Source organism: Drosophila sechellia, unplaced genomic scaffold (assembly GCF_004382195.2).
Source record: "Drosophila sechellia strain sech25 unplaced genomic scaffold, ASM438219v1 U_228, whole genome shotgun sequence".
NCBI lineage: Eukaryota > Metazoa > Arthropoda > Insecta > Diptera > Drosophilidae > Drosophila > Drosophila sechellia.
In genome coordinates this window covers 1-19,955 of record NW_022611169.1, presented here as the reverse complement: position 1 = coordinate 19,955, position 19,955 = coordinate 1, and the positions used below count along the sequence as shown (strand labels likewise).

At 43.0% G+C, this 19,955-nt stretch overlaps 3 non-coding genes across 3 annotated transcripts; all 3 read right to left on the bottom strand.

The window, feature by feature from the left end:
- Positions 1–6,472: 6,472 nt before the first annotated feature.
- On the bottom strand, positions 6,473–10,434 carry LOC116802818. Its single transcript, XR_004363158.1, has one exon. It is a non-coding gene; the product is annotated as a large subunit ribosomal RNA (ribosomal RNA).
- Positions 10,435–10,828: 394 nt separating this feature from the next.
- LOC116802816 lies at positions 10,829–11,007 on the bottom strand. Its single transcript, XR_004363156.1, has one exon. It is a non-coding gene; the product is annotated as a 5.8S ribosomal RNA (ribosomal RNA).
- A 687-nt stretch (positions 11,008–11,694) lies between these two features.
- LOC116802823 lies at positions 11,695–13,689 on the bottom strand. The gene has a single exon (XR_004363162.1). It is a non-coding gene; the product is annotated as a small subunit ribosomal RNA (ribosomal RNA).
- Positions 13,690–19,955: the final 6,266 nt, after the last annotated feature.

The window sequence follows — 19,955 nt, the reverse complement described above, 5'->3', positions numbered from 1 at the left end:
CCCTCTGTCGTAATTCCGGTCGTTTACACTACTATACCCTCTCACTTAAATGGCTTTTCTCTATAATACTAAGAGAATATGGGAATATCTTAGCATTTTTTCCCATATACATATAATAATTAACCATTTTCATATGTATATTTTTTAATTTACTCATATAATTGCCAAAATCATATAAATACATAAGTTTGAACAATATCAGAGGTCGGCAACGGTCTTTCCTCTATAATACTAAGATAATATGGGAATATTTCATCATTTTTTCCCTTATACATATAATAATTAATCATTTTCATATGTATATTATTTAATTTACTCGTATAATTGTCAAAATCCTATGAACACATAAGAGAATACAATATGAGAGGTCGGCGCAACCATAATATAGTAGTTGATGACGAGGTGTTTGGCAACTTGACACAATCCATTAAAGTCTTTATATTAATTATATGAAAGGGACAATATCATATGCGTCACTAAATTGATGACGAGGTGTTTGGCAACTTGATACAATTCTTTAAAGTCTTTATATCAAAAATTATATGATAGGGACAATATCATATGCGTCACTAAATTGATGACGAGGTGTTTGGCAACTTGACACAATTCATTAGAGTCTGTATATTAATTATATGATAGGGACAATATCATATGCGTCACTAAATTGATGACGAGGTGTTTGGCAACTTGATACAATTCTTTAAAGTCTTTATATCAAAAATTATATAATAAGGACAATATCATATGCGTCACTAAATTGATGACGAGGTGTTTGGCAACTTGACACAATCCATTAAAGTCTTTATATTAATTATATGATAGGGACAATATCATATGCGTCACTAAATTGATGACGAGGTGTTTGGCAACTTGATACAATTCTTTAAAGTCTATATATCAAAAATTATATGATAGGGACAATATCATATGCGTCACTAAATTGATGACGAGGTGTTTGGCAACTTGACACAATTCATTAAAGTCTGTATATTAATTATATGATAGGGACAATATCATATGCGTCACTAAATTGATGACGAGGTGTTTGGCAACTTGATACAATTCTTTAAAGTCTTTATATCAAAAATTATATGATAAGGACAATATCATATGCGTCACTAAATTGATCGTCGCGATCGAACACTCGACGAGTGCAGACGTGCCTGCGGATCGACAGCAAATTGTTAGCAAATTGTTAGCAAATTGTTCACAGTTGTAAGTCCCGTTACTTGTGCCCAGCCACTTCGCGTCGCGTGATCTTGTCGCGCGTTTTGATTGGCCCAGCCAACGTACCTAACGGTAGTTCGCACTAACACCATCGCACACCCGAGTGTGCGTGTTATCAGCGCAAAAAACCCAGTGCTCGAAGCAGCGGTATAATTGCAAAGCAGCAGCCACGTGCTGCCTGGCTCACCGGCTTACGGTGCCCAGCTTCCCCCCCCCCCCCCCTCCTCACTCCTTATCAACTTTGGAGAAGATGGACTGGCAGGCCCCCCCGCGCACCCACAAGCTTGGAACAACACCACGCAAAAAGGCTCTGAGAACACGCAAGAGCAGCTCCAGCAGCGAGGGAAGCACCTCGCATACAGAGCCGGGCGAGATAAAGCGAAAACCGGCAAAGAAAGCACAGGGAGAGGAGCTGGAAGATAAGCCAAGCACTAGCGCAGCTCTGCGCAAGAAGCTCGCCAACAACGCCTTCGCTTTACTCTCGACCGAAGAAGACGAGTACGACCAAGAGAGCTCTGATGACGAACCCGGACCTAAAGACGATTCCAAGCCCAAGACCCCCGAGAAACCAAAGCCCACCCCGAAGACCATCAAGCCACCTCCGATTTTTATCCCCGATGTGACCAACATCTCGGCACTCGTCAAGATGATCACGACTCTTGTAGGCCCGAAGAACAATTTTACCTACAAGACCGTGAATGGCAACAACGTACGTGTCATGATGCCGGACAAAGAGTCCTATACAGCTCTGCGTCTCCAACTTGTGGCCCAAAACAAGAGGCATCGGACTTTCCAGCCGAAAGATGAACGTGCATACAAGGTTGTCATCAAAGGACTCCACCACTCCACCGATCGTGAGGAAATCATTGAAGACCTTCGCAGACAAGGGCACGCTGTTAGAGATCTGCACAATCCCATTGGCAGAAGAACTAAAGAACCGCTGGGAATATTCTTCGCCAACCTGGAGCCTTCCAGCAACAACAAAGACGTCTACCAAGTCAAGCGGATCTGCAGGTCGGTAGTAACCATTGAACCGCCGCAGAAGTTCAACGACGTGCCTCAATGCTTCAGGTGCCAAGGATTCGGTCATACACAGCGTTACTGCTTCCTGGAATACCGATGTGTAAAGTGTGGAGGCCCTCACGAATCGAGGGCATGTGAGAAGAGGGAGGACGACAAAGCGTGCTGCTTCCACTGCCAGGCGGACCATCCTGCGTCTTTCAAGGGATGCCCTGCATACAAAAGGGCCAAAGCACTCGCTGCTCCGAAAACAAGGCCCGTCGCTAATGCTAACAAGGCGCCGCCCGTGGCATCACCAAACGTCACCTCTGGCAGGAGCTACCGAGACGCCCTCAACGGAGTGCACGCAGCACCGCAGAATCCCACAACCCCAGTCCAAACCCAAACAGAAACCCCACACTCCGGTCAGATAGAAGCGATGTTCGCTCGCATGGAAGGAATGATGGAAAGGATGATGGAGCGCATGTTCACCCAGATGACACAGCTGGTGGCCACCATTCTCAACAGCAAGTCATGCAACTAAAGCTCCACCTAGTCGTCTGGAATGCGAACGGCCTGCAGAACAGCAAGGCCATAGTCGAGCACCATCTGAAGACCCACCAGATCGATATCCTACTCGTAGCCGAAACCCACTTCTCCCCCAGATCCCACTTTAATATCAGCGGATATGACCTCATCCATGCAGACCATCCTTCTGGCAGAGCACGCGGTGGAGCAGCCATCCTCATCAGGAGCGGTATTCAATACCTAGAGCTGCCCGCGTTTCAGCAAGACTGGGCACAATGTCCTGTCATCAGGATTGTCAGCCCGCAAGGAGATTTAGACATTGGAGCGGTCTACTTTCCCCCCAGATACCGCATAACAGCATCTCACCTCAGTGAGTTCTTCGAGCATTTTGGGCCCCGCTTCATAGCAGCTGGAGATTATAACGCCAAACATTCTTGGTGGGGATCGCGCGCCAACAACCCCAAAGGGAAAACTCTGTTTGGGTACCTGCAACGCCACCGACTGGACTGCCACTCCACTGGCGAGCCCACTCACTGGCCAACGAATCCCCTCAAGACTCCAGACCTACTGGACTTTGCTGTGTCGAAAGGCATAGGGCATGCGAAGATCAGCTGCACAACAAATGCTGATCTCCTGTCAGACCACTGTGCAATAAACGTGCTAATCAACACGCCAGTCCTCAGGAAAACCCCGCTCAGAAGGCTCACTGGAAAATATACCGACGCCGCCAAGTTCGCGTCCTGGATGCTCTCCACCGTCAATCCGAACCCCATCCTCAACACACCCAGGAACATTGATGAAGCTATCGGGAATCTCACCAGGCAGATGCAAAACGCTGCGGAATTCGCAAGCCCACCGCCACCAAAGACTGCGAGAACACCTAGCAGGGACCTCCACCTCTGGTCCCCGGAAATTGCGGCACTCGTGACTGAGAAGAGGCGTCTCAGGAGAGTTTGGTTCTTGACGCGCAATCCAAGAGACAAAACAGCGCTCAATCACGCCACAAAGGAGTTGAAGGACAAGATCTCCAGCCTACGCCAGGACTCCTTCCTCAGATTCCTCGAGGAACTCTCTCCCGGGGACCCAGACCACAATCTGTGGAACGTCACCCGCCACATTAAACGACCAGCCAAAAAGGTTTCCGCAGTGCGCAAAGCAGATGGATCCTGGTGCCTTTCGGATGCTGAAAGAGCAGAAGCTTTCGCCGAACACCTTTACAACGCCTTCTCTCCGTTCGACTGCTGCACTGCCGAAGAACATGCTGAAACAGCCCGGTTTCTCAATAGCCCAAGCTCTCCCGGTCCCCCGTTGGAACCAGTCGACCCTGAGGAAGTTGCGCAGGAGATTGCTCTACTGAAGAACAACAAATCTCCAGGCCTGGATCGTATAGATGCGGCGGCCCTAAAAATGCTCCCATCCCGCTGCACACAAATGCTGGCCAGCATTTACAACAGCTGCTTCCGGCTAGGGTACTTCCCGGAGGAGTGGAAAAGAGCAGAGGTTATTGTCCTCCTCAAGCCTGGTAAGCCTGAAGCCAATCTCGCCTCCTATCGTCCGATTAGTTTGCTGGCAATCCTCTCCAAAATACTCGAAAGAGTATTTTTGCGCAGAGTATTGCCAGTACTGGATGAGGCTGGTTTGATCCCCGATCACCAGTTTGGCTTCAGGCGCTCCCACGGAACACCAGAGCAATGCCACCGGCTAGTCGAACGGATCCTCGAGGCATTCGAGCAAAAGAAATACTGCTGCGCTGTAATGCTCGACGTGAAGCAGGCATTCGACAGAGTTTGGCATCCTGGACTCCTCCATAAACTCAAATCCTACCTCCCAAGCCCCCATTTTACCCTCCTCAAATCCTACACTGAGGGAAGAGCATTCCAAGTCAGATGCGGAAGTGCAATAAGCCTACCCAGAATGATCAGAGCTGGAGTTCCGCAAGGCAGTGTGCTCGGACCAATACTGTACACCCTTTACACCGCAGACCTTCCCATAATCCCCTCCAGGAACCTAACTATAGCGACTTATGCAGATGACACGGCTTTCCTCGCCTCCTCATCCGACCCACGAGAAGCCTCCGAAACAATCCAAAGGCAAATGGACGCGCTACATCCCTGGCTCAGCAGGTGGAACATCGTAGTGAACGCGGAAAAATCTACCCAAACAACATTTGCACTAAGGAGAGGAGACTGCCCACCGGTCACGCTAAACGGAGTCATCATTCCCAACGCACCCGCACCCAAGTACCTAGGACTTACCCTGGACCGCAGGCTCACTTGGCGTCCCCACATCGTCAGCAAACGCATACAGGCCGATGCGCGTCTGAGGCAGATGCATTGGCTTATTGGGAGAGGGTCCAAGCTAAGGCAGAACCACAAAATCCTGGTGTACAAGGCAATTCTCAAGCCCATCTGGACCTACGGGATACAGCTATGGGGCACGGCAAGCCACACGAATCGCCTGCGTATACAGCGGTTCCAGAATAGGTGCTTGAGAATTGCCTGTAATGCGCATCCCTACCACGAGAATGTCGCCATACATAGGGAACTTGGAATCCCACAAGTCGCTGATGAAATCTCCAGGCTCAGCGAGAGATACCTGAAAAGGCTCGAAAACCACCCTAACCACCTCGCCACCAACCTGTTAGACAATAGCCAAACAAGCAGACGTCTCATGAGGAGACACCCTCTCGATCTTCCACAACAATAGACAACACATATAAAACCCGCCACAAATACATGTACAATAGTATCCCTTAAGCTAATGTTCCCCCGCAAAACCATTTAATTATTGTCCACTAGGACAGATTTTAAATAAATAAACGCACGCTAAAAAAAAAAAAAAAAAAAAAAAACTAAATTGATGACGAGGTGTTTGGCAACTTGACACAATCCATTAAAGTCTTTATATTAATTATATGATAGGGACAATATCATATGCGTCACTAAATTGATGACGAGGTGTTTGGCAACTTGATACAATTCTTTAAAGTCTTTATATCAAAAATTATATGATAAGGACAATATCATATGCGTCACTAAATTGATGACGAGGTGTTTGGCAACTTGACACAATTCATTAAAGTCTTTATATTAATTATATGATAGGGACAATATCATATGCGTCACTAAATTGATGACGAGGTGTTTGGCAACTTGACACAATCCATTAAAGTCTTTATATTAATTATATGATAGGGACAATATCATATGCGTCACTAAATTGATGACGAGGTGTTTGGCAACTTGATTCAATTCTTTAAAGTCTTTATATCAAAAATTATATGATAAGGACAATATCATATGCGTCACTAAATTGATGACGAGGTGTTTGGCAACTTGACACAATTCATTAAAGTCTGTATATTAATTATATGATAGGGACAATATCATATGCGTCACTAAATTGATGACGAGGTGTTTGGCAACTTGATACAATTCTTTAAAGTCTTTATATCAAAAATTATATGATAGGGACAATATCATATGCGTCACTAAATTGATGACGAGGTGTTTGGCAACTTGACACAATTCATTAAAGTCTTTATATTAATTATATGATAGGGACAATATCATATGCGTCACTAAATTGATGACGAGGTGTTTGGCAACTTGACACAATCCATTAAAGTCTTTATATTAATTATATGATAGGGACAATATCATATGCGTCACTAAATTGATGACGAGGTGTTTGGCTACAGGAAAAAATCATTTATTTATCGAATCATCAAGCAAAGGATAAGCTTCAGTGGATCGCAGTATGGCAGCTGCTCAACCACTTACAACACCTTGCCTGTTACAAAAGTCGTTTACAATTGATTCTAGGCTTTGTCATTGTATTAAATAATGCTTTTATATGTAACTAGCGCGGCATCAGGTGATCGAAGATCCTCCTAATTTACTATGTTACAAATTACATTGGCATCACATCCATTGTCGTTTATAAAATAAATTATAAACTTTAAATGGTTTAGAAGCCATACAATGCAAATTGCCCCTTATTTATCATTGCAGTCCAGCACGGATACGACCTTAGAGGCGTTCAGGCATAATCCAACGGACGTAGCGTCATACCACTGTTCGCTCGAACAAGTATTGTGCCATTGGTCCGTACCTGCGGTTCCTCTCGTACTACGCAGGAATGCTGTCGCAACAACGTTTTGTCATTAGTAGGGTAAAACTAACCTGTCTCACGACGGTCTAAACCCAGCTCACGTTCCCTTGCATGGGTGAACAATCCAACGCTTGGTGAATTTTGCTTCACAATGATAGGAAGAGCCGACATCGAAGGATCAAAAAGCGACGTCGCTATGAACGCTTGGCCGCCACAAGCCAGTTATCCCTATGGTAACTTTTCTGACACCTCTTGTTAAAAACTCTTTAAACCAAAAGGATCGATAGGCCGAGCTTTTGCTGTCCCTGTGTGTACTGAACACCGAGATCAAGTCAGCATTTGCCCTTTTGCTCTATGTGTGGTTTCTGTCCGCACTGAGCTGGCCTTGGGACACCTCCGTTATTATTTGAGAGATGTACCGCCCCAGTCAAACTCCCTACCTGGCAATGTCCTTGAATTGGATCATACCTGAGTAATTGGAGTTATACCAAATTTTCAAATCAAAAATACATAAATGCATCGTTTTATTAAAGAATTTGTTTGCGATTATATAACAAACTCGTGATACTTTGATCAAGAAGCTTGCATCAAAACCCAATACCATAAGATATAATAAATATATCCGTATAATGGCTAGGAAATGATACACGTTCCATTTAATCAAGTAAGTAAGGAAACAATAAGAGTAGTGGTATTTCATTGACGATACCAAACCGAGGTCTAATATCTCCCACTTATTCTACACCTCTTATGTCTCCTTACACTGCCAGATTAGAGTCAAGCTCAAAAGGGTCTTCTTTCCCCGCTAATTATTCCAAGCCCGTTCCCTTGGCTGTGGTTTCGCTAGATAGTAGATAGGGACAGTAGGAATCTCGTTAATCCATTCATGCGCGTCACTAATTAGATGACGAGGCATTTGGCTACCTTAAGAGAGTCATAGTTACTCCCGCCGTTGACCCGCGCTTACTTGAATTTCTTCACTTTGACATTCAGAGCACTGGGCAGAAATCACATTGTGTCAACACCCGCTAGGGCCATCACAATGCTTTGTTTTAATTAGACAGTCGGATTCCCCAAGTCCGTGCCAGTTCTGAATTGATTGTTAATTGATAATCGTTATAATTGATAAGAACTAATTGGTTTAACCCAAATAGTATTCTTAAAAATTTTAGCAAGAAAGTTCCACAATTGGCTACGTAACTAAACTATCCGGGGAACAAGTAACTAACATAAATGCTAGAAACTCTATTTACCCAGAACGAGCACATAAACCATGTTATTGTTTCCCAATCAAGCCCGACTATCTCAATCTTCAGAGCCAATCCTTATCCCGAAGTTACGGATCTAATTTGCCGACTTCCCTTACCTACATTATTCTATCGACTAGAGACTCTTCACCTTGGAGACCAGCTGCGGATATTGGTACGGCCTGTTGAGAAGTTTGCGTGTCCCCACCATAAATTTTCAAGGTCCGAGGAGAAAATATCGACACAACAGTATATGTCATGCTCTTCTAGCCCATCTACCATATCTCTCTGCGAAAGACTTCCATGGTAGTACGGCTATAAAACAGAAAAGAAAACTCTTCCGATATCTCTCGACGGCTTCTTTATGGTCGTTCCTGTTGCCAGGATGAGCACGAGGCCCATATTTAATAACAAACGGATACTCAACAGGTTACGGAATTGGAACCGTATTCCCTTTCGTTCAAAATTATTCAAGTGTATTATATTCGCTTTGTTTATATAGTTAGGCATTTTTGTTTTACTTGAAAATTTTCGGCTTTCGCCTTGAACTTAGGACCGACTAACTCGTGATCAACCACTGTTCACACGAAACCCTTCTCCACTTCAGTCCTCCAAGGTCTCATTCGATTATTTGCTACTACCACCAAGATCTGTACCAATGGCAGCTCCATGCAGGCTTACGCCAAACACTTCTACGCATACCATTGTACCTTCCTACTCACTAAAGTTTCAAAATTTATATCACAAGTAATATAAATCATCTACTTTAGCGGTAATGTATAGGTATACAACTTAAGCGCCATCCATTTTAAGGGCTAGTTGCTTCGGCAGGTGAGTTGTTACACACTCCTTAGCGGATTTCGACTTCCATGATCACCGTCCTGCTGTTTTAAGCAACCAACGCCTTTCATGGTATCTGCATGAGTTGTTAATTTGGGCACCGTAACATTACGTTTGGTTCATCCCACAGCGCCAGTTCTGCTTACCAAAAGTGGCCCACTGGGCACATTATATCATAACCTTGAACTTCATATCAAGAAAGTTAAGGTTCTTACCCATTTAAAGTTTGAGAATAGGTTAAGATCGTTTCGACCCTAAGGCCTCTAATCATTCGCTTTACCAGATAAGATTATTTTATATAATATTAAAATGCACCAGCTATCCTGAGGGAAACTTCGGAAGGAACCAGCTACTAGATGGTTCGATTGGTCTTTCGCCCCTATACTCAATTCTGACAATCGATTTGCACGTCAGAACTGTTTCGGTCTTCCATCAGGGTTTCCCCTGACTTCAACCTGATCAAGTATAGTTCACCATCTTTCGGGTCACAGCATATATGCTCAAGGTACGTTCCAGTTAGAGGCATAAATAATATAAATATACATTATACATAACTATATAGAACGCCCCGGGATTGTGTTAATTAGCTATAAATAGCTAAAAAACTAATCCCATTATTAGTCAAGTTAATTACGCTATTAGGTTTACATCCCAATAACTTGCACATATGTTAGACTCCTTGGTCCGTGTTTCAAGACGGGTCCCGAAGGTATCCTGAATCTTTCGCATTGTTAATCATACAAGAGCATATAATAAACACAAAAATCAATGATAATTATGCCATTATATAATTCCGAAAAATTAACGCTCTGTAATAATATAAATCTATCAGCACTTTATCAAATTAATAACATTTATTCTGTGTTAAAATGCAAGCAATTTAATTGGAATAAACTATAAGTTATATTTTATGATAAATTTGGGATATGCTAATAGATTACAATGTCCTTATATGGAAAAAATGCACATTATTCTTAATAATATTATTTAAATATTACAATTTTAATGATGAATTTTCCATAACGGATATTCAGGTTCATCGGGCTTAACCTCTAAGCAGTTTCACGTACTGTTTAACTCTCTATTCAGAGTTCTTTTCAACTTTCCCTCACGGTACTTGTTTACTATCGGTCTCATGGTTATATTTAGTTTTAGATGGAGTTTACCACCCACTTAGTGCTGCACTATCAAGCAACACGACTCTTTGGAAACATCATCTAGCAATCATTAACGTTATACGGGCCTGGCACCCTCTATGGGTAAATGGCCTCATTTAAGAAGGACTTAAATCATTAATTTCTCATACTAGAATATTGACGCTCCATACACTGCATCTCACATTTGCCATATAGACAAAGTGACTTAGTGCTGAACTGTTTTCTTTTCGCTCGCCGCTACTAAGAAAATCCTTGTTAGTTTCTTTTCCTCCCCTAATTAATATGCTTAAATTCAGGGGGTAGTCCCATATGAGTTGAGGTTGTATATATAACTATATTTTGCCATAAATTCTTTATATATAAATGATAAAACAATCAATTAAATTCGTTATAAATAGTTCCAATAGTTCTTGTAAGCAAAGTCATTTTTATCCATTTAACGAACCAACGAAGAATAATAACAAAACCAAGATTTTTCTTTTTCCGAATCATTAATAAGAGACAATTCTAGATGAAAAATATTTCAATTTTTTATGCTAGACATTTCTCAGTATTATTTGATTGAAAAAGAAAATATTTCTCTTCGTTTTTCACATTCAAATGTGAGATAATGTTTTTCATTTCTTTTTTAATATTATGAATAAAATCATTATTTAATCCAATAATATACCATATGCTTATAAAAAATTTATAAACAACTTAATTAGCATAGTCTTACAACCCTCAACCATATGTAGTCCAAGCAGCACTATAAAATTAATTAAAGTACATAACAGCATGGACTGCGATATGCGTTCAAAATGTCGATGTTCATGTGTCCTGCAGTTCACACGATGACGCACAGTTTGCTGCGTTCTTCATCGACCCATGAGCCGAGTGATCCACCGCTTAGAGTTTTATAATTCAATTTTATATAATGTCAATATTGTTTTTATTGAAAGAAATTAAAAATACACCATTTTACTGGCATATATCAATTCCTTCAATAAATTTATTTTTATACCTAAAATAAATGTTGCGAAATGTCTTAGTTTCATATAAGCATTATGTATCATAATAATCTGGTTATGGTTTGCTATTTTGGGTGACACATACTGCAAAATTTATATAAAACATTAACCTGATGGATGACAGGTACAAACATTGTATATTTTAGGTTGTTGCATTAGCCAACGTATGCTCATAACATAGATGAACAATACATATTCGCAACGCGTGTATATTATGGTCCATATACACACACACTTATTTTGATTACCACACATTCAAAATTATTTTTATTTTAATTCGACTTCTACTTTCGAATTTAGTTTAGTTTCTTCGATTTCCATTTTCGAGAATTTGTTTTTATAGGAAACGCCGTTGTTGTAGTAAGTACTGCCACAAATACGCACAGCAACATTAATAATGTTAAAGTCTTTTTATGAGGTTGCCAAGCCCCACATATAAAATAAAAGCCATCTTCATTTTATTTTGACTTTAACTTTTGATTCCGTGGAATCATTTTGTAATATTTTTATTTTGGTAAATTGTATTTATTTGTATTATAACAAATATTTATTAACGATAAGGATATTATACAATAATGATCCTTCCGCAGGTTCACCTACGGAAACCTTGTTACGACTTTTACTTCCTCTAAATAATCAAGTTCGGTCAACTTTTGCGAAACAACCGTAACACGCAAGGCGTCACAGTGATCACGTCCGGAGACCTCACTAAATAATTCAATCGGTAGTAGCGACGGGCGGTGTGTACAAAGGGCAGGGACGTAATCAATGCGAGTTAATGACTCACACTTACTGGGAATTCCAAGTTCATGTGAACAGTTTCAGTTCACAATCCCAAGCATGAAAGTGGTTCAGCGGTTTACCCGGACCTCTCGGTCTAGGAAATACACGTTGATACTTTCATTGTAGCGCGCGTGCAGCCCAGGACATCTAAGGGCATCACAGACCTGTTATTGCTCAATCTCATTATTGCTAGACGCAATTTGTCCATTTAAGAAGCTAGTGTCCTTATAATGGGACAAACCAACAGGTACGGCTCCACTTACATAAACACATTCAAACACAATAAACATTTTACTGCCACCATGAATGAAGGCTACATAAGCTTCAGCACCATAATCCTGAAGATATCTATTTAATATATTTGAGTCTCGTTCGTTATCGGAATTAACCAGACAAATCACTCCACGAACTAAGAACGGCCATGCACCACCACCCATAGATTCGAGAAAGAGCTATCAATCTGTCTTACACACTTATGTTCGGACCTGGTAAGTTTTCCCGTGTTGAGTCAAATTAAGCCGCAGGCTCCACTCCTGGTGGTGCCCTTCCGTCAATTCCTTTAAGTTTCAGCTTTGCAACCATACTTCCCCCGGAGCCCAAAAGCTTTGGTTTCCCGGGAAGCGACTGAGAGAGCCATAAAAGTAGCTACACCCAATTGCTAGCTGGCATCGTTTATGGTTAGAACTAGGGCGGTATCTGATCGCCTTCGAACCTCTAACTTTCGTTCTTGATTAATGAAAACATCTTTGGCAAATGCTTTCGCTTAAGTTAGTCTTACGACGGTCCAAGAATTTCACCTCTCGCGTCGTAATACTAATGCCCCCAAACTGCTTCTATTAATCATTACCTCTTGATCTGAAAACCAATGAAAGCAGAACAGAGGTCTTATTTCATTATCCCATGCACAGAATATTCAGGCATTTGAAGCCTGCTTTAAGCACTCTAATTTGTTCAAAGTAATAGTACCGGCCCACAATAACACTCGTTTAAGAGCACTAGTGCAGGTTTTTAAATAGGAGGAACATATGAAAAAATACAAGTATTTAATCACATATAAGAACTCCACCGGTAATACGCTTACATACATAAAGGTATAGTACTAACCACAATTGTAAGTTGTACTACCCGTATGAAGCACAAGTTCAACTACGAACGTTTTAACCGCAACAACTTTAATATACGCTATTGGAGCTGGAATTACCGCGGCTGCTGGCACCAGACTTGCCCTCCAATTGGTCCTTGTTAAAGGATTTAAAGTGTACTCATTCCAATTACAGGGCCTCGGATATGAGTCCTGTATTGTTATTTTTCGTCACTACCTCCCCGAGCTGGGAGTGGGTAATTTACGCGCCTGCTGCCTTCCTTAGATGTGGTAGCCGTTTCTCAGGCTCCCTCTCCGGAATCGAACCCTGATTCCCCGTTACCCGTTGCAACCATGGTAGTCCTAGATACTACCATCAAAAGTTGATAGGGCAGACATTTGAAAGATCTGTCGTCGGTACAAGACCATACGATCTGCATGTTATCTAGAGTTCAACCAATATAACGATCTTGCGATCGCTTGGTTTTAGCCTAATAAAAGCACATGTCCCATAAGGTTCATGTTTTAATTGCATGTATTAGCTCTAGAATTACCACAGTTATCCAAGTAACTGTTAACGATCTAAGGAACCATAACTGATATAATGAGCCTTTTGCGGTTTCACTTTTAATTCGTGTGTACTTAGACATGCATGGCTTAATCTTTGAGACAAGCATATAACTACTGGCAGGATCAACCAGAATAATGTTTTTCCTTCATATTCCATTCATATTTTTTGAATCGAAATAAGCAATATAATAGATATATAGATTTTTCACTTTATATAATTCCATGATTTTTATTATATTGAATAAAATTCAATATTTCGCCTTTGGGTAAAATTTTAAATATATAAATATAAGTAAAAAATCTATTCGATTACGGCCATTTTTATATAGCATTCGTAATCCATATTTTCATTTTTAATTTATACTTGTTTTACCAATATAACAAGAATTTCATATAATTATTGTAATATATATGTTTCTATAATTTTATCTTTTTATATATACATATTTCATTATAAAATATCATTTTATTTCCAACATACATAATTATTGTATCCACACATGTACAATTTTTGTTTAACCAATATAAATATTAAGTTAAATCATTTGCATTTTGAAGATAAATTTAAAATTTATCTCTTTTCATATATCTCTCTGGTAATATATAACATAAAACCAAGCGCATATGATAATATTTCCACATTTAATATATAATTTTATATTTCTTTCATAAGAATCCATATTTGTATTATACCGTAACGATATAATAATCCAACTATACGGCAGGTAATAAATTAATATTTGCCTGCCTCCAAAAATTAACGATAATATATGGAAACGATTTGTTATTCTATATATAATAGAAACTTGACTTTTGTTTCAACGATATTATCTAAAAAGCGTATATTCCTATTATCCGCGGAGCCAAGTCCCGTGTTCTATAGAACTGAGAAACAAATTTGTACGGATAATAATATACTTTATTTTATGTAACCAATATAAACATAATCCGAAATAAATATTTCGAATAATGCGGGAGGTCGGCAACCACTGCCTACCTATAGTAGTTTTTGAACCCGCTGTCCTCAAAGCGGGTATTTTCAATTCCGTTTGCCATCCAACATACGGTCTATTCTCTTATATATTAAGAGATTATAGGAACATTTCATTTTTTTTCCATTATTCATATATAATATGATTATTTTTTTTTTATACATATAATAAATATTAATTTTTATATGTTTATTATTTAATTTACTCATATAATTGCCAAATTCATATGAATACATAAGTTTTGAACAATATGAGAGGTCGGCAACCACTGCCTACCTATAGTAGTTTTTGAACCCTCTGTCGTAATTCCGGTCGTTTACACTACTATACCCTCTCACTATAATGGCTTTTCTCTATAATACTAAGAGAATATGGGAATATCTCAGCATTTTTTCCCATATACATATAATAATTAACCATTTTCATATGTATATTATTTAATTTAATCATATAATTGCCAAAATCATATGAATACATAAGTTTTGAACAATATGAGAGGTCGGCAACCACTGCCTACCTATAGTAGTTTTTGAACCCTCTGTCGTAATTCCGGTCGTTTACACTACTATACCCTCTCACTATAATGGATTTTCTCTATAATACTAAGAGAATGTGGGAATATTTCAGCATTTTTTCCCTTATACATATAATAATTACTCATTTTCATATGTATATTATTTAATTTACTCATACAATTGCCAAAATCATATGAATACATAAGTTTTTTTTTTTTTTTTTTTTTTTTTCTTTAGCGTGCGTTTATTTATTTAAAATCTGTCCTAGTGGACAATAATTAAATGGTTTTGCGGGGGAACATTAGCTTAAGGGATACTATTGTACATGTATTTGTGGCGGGTTTTATATGTGTTGTCTATTGTTGTGGAAGATCGAGAGGGTGTCTCCTCATGAGACGTCTGCTTGTTTGGCTATTGTCTAACAGGTTGGTGGCGAGGTGGTTAGGGTGGTTTTCGAGCCTTTTCAGGTATCTCTCGCTGAGCCTGGAGATTTCATCAGCGACTTGTGGGATTCCAAGTTCCCTATGTATGGCGACATTCTCGTGGTAGGGATGCGCATTACAGGCAATTCTCAAGCACCTATTCTGGAACCGCTGTATACGCAGGCGATTCGTGTGGCTTGCCGTGCCCCATAGCTGTATCCCGTAGGTCCAGATGGGCTTGAGAATTGCCTTGTACACCAGGATTTTGTGGTTCTGCCTTAGCTTGGACCCTCTCCCAATAAGCCAATGCATCTGCCTCAGACGCGCATCGGCCTGTATGCGTTTGCTGACGATGTGGGGACGCCAAGTGAGCCTGCGGTCCAGGGTAAGTCCTAGGTACTTGGGTGCGGGTGCGTTGGGAATGATGACTCCGTTTAGCGTGACCGGTGGGCAGTCTCCTCTCCTTAGTGCAAATGTTGTTTGGGTAGATTTTTCCGCGTTCACTACGATGTTCCACCTGCTGAGCCAGGGATGTAGCGCGTCCATTTGCCTTTGGATTGTTTCGGAGGCTTCTCGTGGGTCGGATGAGGAGGCGAGGAAAGCCGTGTCATCTGCATAAGTCGCTATAGTTAGGTTCCTGGAGGGGATTATGGGAAGGTCTGCGGTGTAAAGGGTGTACAGTATTGGTCCGAGCACACTGCCTTGCGGAACTCCAGCTCTGATCAGTCTGGGTAGGCTTATTGCACTTCCGCATCTGACTTGGAATGCTCTTCCCTCAGTGTAGGATTTGAGGAGGGTAAAATGGGGGCTTGGGAGGTAGGATTTGAGTTTATGGAGGAGTCCAGGATGCCAAACTCTGTCGAATGCCTGCTTCACGTCGAGCATTACAGCGCAGCAGTATTTCTTTTGCTCGAATGCCTCGAGGATCCGTTCGACTAGCCGGTGGCATTGCTCTGGTGTTCCGTGGGAGCGCCTGAAGCCAAACTGGTGATCGGGGATCAAACCAGCCTCATCCAGTACTGGCAATACTCTGCGCAAAAATACTCTTTCGAGTATTTTGGAGAGGATTGCCAGCAAACTAATCGGACGATAGGAGGCGAGATTGGCTTCAGGCTTACCAGGCTTGAGGAGGACAATAACCTCTGCTCTTTTCCACTCTTCCGGGAAGTACCCTAGCCGGAAGCAGCTGTTGTAAATGCTGGCCAGCATTTGTGTGCAGCGGGATGGGAGCATTTTTAGGGCCGCCGCATCTATACGATCCAGGCCTGGAGATTTGTTGTTCTTCAGTAGAGCAATCTCCTGCGCAACTTCCTCAGGGTCGACTGGTTCCAACGGGGGACCGGGAGAGCTTGGGCTATTGAGAAACCGGGCTGTTTCAGCATGTTCTTCGGCAGTGCAGCAGTCGAACGGAGAGAAGGCGTTGTAAAGGTGTTCGGCGAAAGCTTCTGCTCTTTCAGCATCCGAAAGGCACCAGGATCCATCTGCTTTGCGCACTGCGGAAACCTTTTTGGCTGGTCGTTTAATGTGGCGGGTGACGTTCCACAGATTGTGGTCTGGGTCCCCGGGAGAGAGTTCCTCGAGGAATCTGAGGAAGGAGTCCTGGCGTAGGCTGGAGATCTTGTCCTTCAACTCCTTTGTGGCGTGATTGAGCGCTGTTTTGTCTCTTGGATTGCGCGTCAAGAACCAAACTCTCCTGAGACGCCTCTTCTCAGTCACGAGTGCCGCAATTTCCGGGGACCAGAGGTGGAGGTCCCTGCTAGGTGTTCTCGCAGTCTTTGGTGGCGGTGGGCTTGCGAATTCCGCAGCGTTTTGCATCTGCCTGGTGAGATTCCCGATAGCTTCATCAATGTTCCTGGGTGTGTTGAGGATGGGGTTCGGATTGACGGTGGAGAGCATCCAGGACGCGAACTTGGCGGCGTCGGTATATTTTCCAGTGAGCCTTCTGAGCGGGGTTTTCCTGAGGACTGGCGTGTTGATTAGCACGTTTATTGCACAGTGGTCTGACAGGAGATCAGCATTTGTTGTGCAGCTGATCTTCGCATGCCCTATGCCTTTCGACACAGCAAAGTCCAGTAGGTCTGGAGTCTTGAGGGGATTCGTTGGCCAGTGAGTGGGCTCGCCAGTGGAGTGGCAGTCCAGTCGGTGGCGTTGCAGGTACCCAAACAGAGTTTTCCCTTTGGGGTTGTTGGCGCGCGATCCCCACCAAGAATGTTTGGCGTTATAATCTCCAGCTGCTATGAAGCGGGGCCCAAAATGCTCGAAGAACTCACTGAGGTGAGATGCTGTTATGCGGTATCTGGGGGGAAAGTAGACCGCTCCAATGTCTAAATCTCCTTGCGGGCTGACAATCCTGATGACAGGACATTGTGCCCAGTCTTGCTGAAACGCGGGCAGCTCTAGGTATTGAATACCGCTCCTGATGAGGATGGCTGCTCCACCGCGTGCTCTGCCAGAAGGATGGTCTGCATGGATGAGGTCATATCCGCTGATATTAAAGTGGGATCTGGGGGAGAAGTGGGTTTCGGCTACGAGTAGGATATCGATCTGGTGGGTCTTCAGATGGTGCTCGACTATGGCCTTGCTGTTCTGCAGGCCGTTCGCATTCCAGACGACTAGGTGGAGCTTTAGTTGCATGACTTGCTGTTGAGAATGGTGGCCACCAGCTGTGTCATCTGGGTGAACATGCGCTCCATCATCCTTTCCATCATTCCTTCCATGCGAGCGAACATCGCTTCTATCTGACCGGAGTGTGGGGTTTCTGTTTGGGTTTGGACTGGGGTTGTGGGATTCTGCGGTGCTGCGTGCACTCCGTTGAGGGCGTCTCGGTAGCTCCTGCCAGAGGTGACGTTTGGTGATGCCACGGGCGGCGCCTTGTTAGCATTAGCGACGGGCCTTGTTTTCGGAGCAGCGAGTGCTTTGGCCCTTTTGTATGCAGGGCATCCCTTGAAAGACGCAGGATGGTCCGCCTGGCAGTGGAAGCAGCACGCTTTGTCGTCCTCCCTCTTCTCACATGCCCTCGATTCGTGAGGGCCTCCACACTTTACACATCGGTATTCCAGGAAGCAGTAACGCTGTGTATGACCGAATCCTTGGCACCTGAAGCATTGAGGCACGTCGTTGAACTTCTGCGGCGGTTCAATGGTTACTACCGACCTGCAGATCCGCTTGACTTGGTAGACGTCTTTGTTGTTGCTGGAAGGCTCCAGGTTGGCGAAGAATATTCCCAGCGGTTCTTTAGTTCTTCTGCCAATGGGATTGTGCAGATCTCTAACAGCGTGCCCTTGTCTGCGAAGGTCTTCAATGATTTCCTCACGATCGGTGGAGTGGTGGAGTCCTTTGATGACAACCTTGTATGCACGTTCATCTTTCGGCTGGAAAGTCCGATGCCTCTTGTTTTGGGCCACAAGTTGGAGACGCAGAGCTGTATAGGACTCTTTGTCCGGCATCATGACACGTACGTTGTTGCCATTCACGGTCTTGTAGGTAAAATTGTTCTTCGGGCCTACAAGAGTCGTGATCATCTTGACGAGTGCCGAGATGTTGGTCACATCGGGGATAAAAATCGGAGGTGGCTTGATGGTCTTCGGGGTGGGCTTTGGTTTCTCGGGGGTCTTGGGCTTGGAATCGTCTTTAGGTCCGGGTTCGTCATCAGAGCTCTCTTGGTCGTACTCGTCTTCTTCGGTCGAGAGTAAAGCGAAGGCGTTGTTGGCGAGCTTCTTGCGCAGAGCTGCGCTAGTGCTTGGCTTATCTCCAGCTCCTCTCCCTGTGCTTTCTTTGCCGGTTTTCGCTTTATCTCGCCCGGCTCTGTATGCGAGGTGCTTCCCTCGCTGCTGGAGCTGCTCTTGCGTGTCTCAGAGCCTTTTGCGTGGTGTTGTTCCAAGCTTGTGGGTGCGCGGGGGGGCCTGCCAGTCCATCTTCTCCAAAGTTGATAAGGGAGTGAGGAGGGGGGGGGGGGAAGCTGGGCACCGTAAGCCGGTGAGCCAGGCAGCACGTGGCTGCTGCTTTGCAATTATACCGCTGCTTCGAGCACTGGGTTTTTTGCGCTGATACACGCACACTCGGGGTGTGCGATGGTTGTTAGTGCGAAACTACCGTAGGTACGTTGGCTGGGCCATCAAAACGCGCCGACAAGATCCACGCGACGCGAAGTGGTGGGCACAAGTAACGGGACTTACAACTGTGAACAATTGCTAACAATTTGCTAACAATTTGCTGTCGATCCGCAGCACGTCTGCACTCGTCCGAGTGTTCGATCCGCTGACTTACTAATTTTAACATATGAGAGGTCGCAACCACTGCCTACCTATAGTAGTTTTTGAACCCTCTGTCGTAATTCGGTCGTTTACACTACTATACCCTCTCACTTAAATGGCTTTTCTCTATAATACTAAGAGAATATGGGAATATTTCAGCATTTTTCCCTTATTCATATAATATTAAGCATTTTCATATGTATATTATTTATTTAATC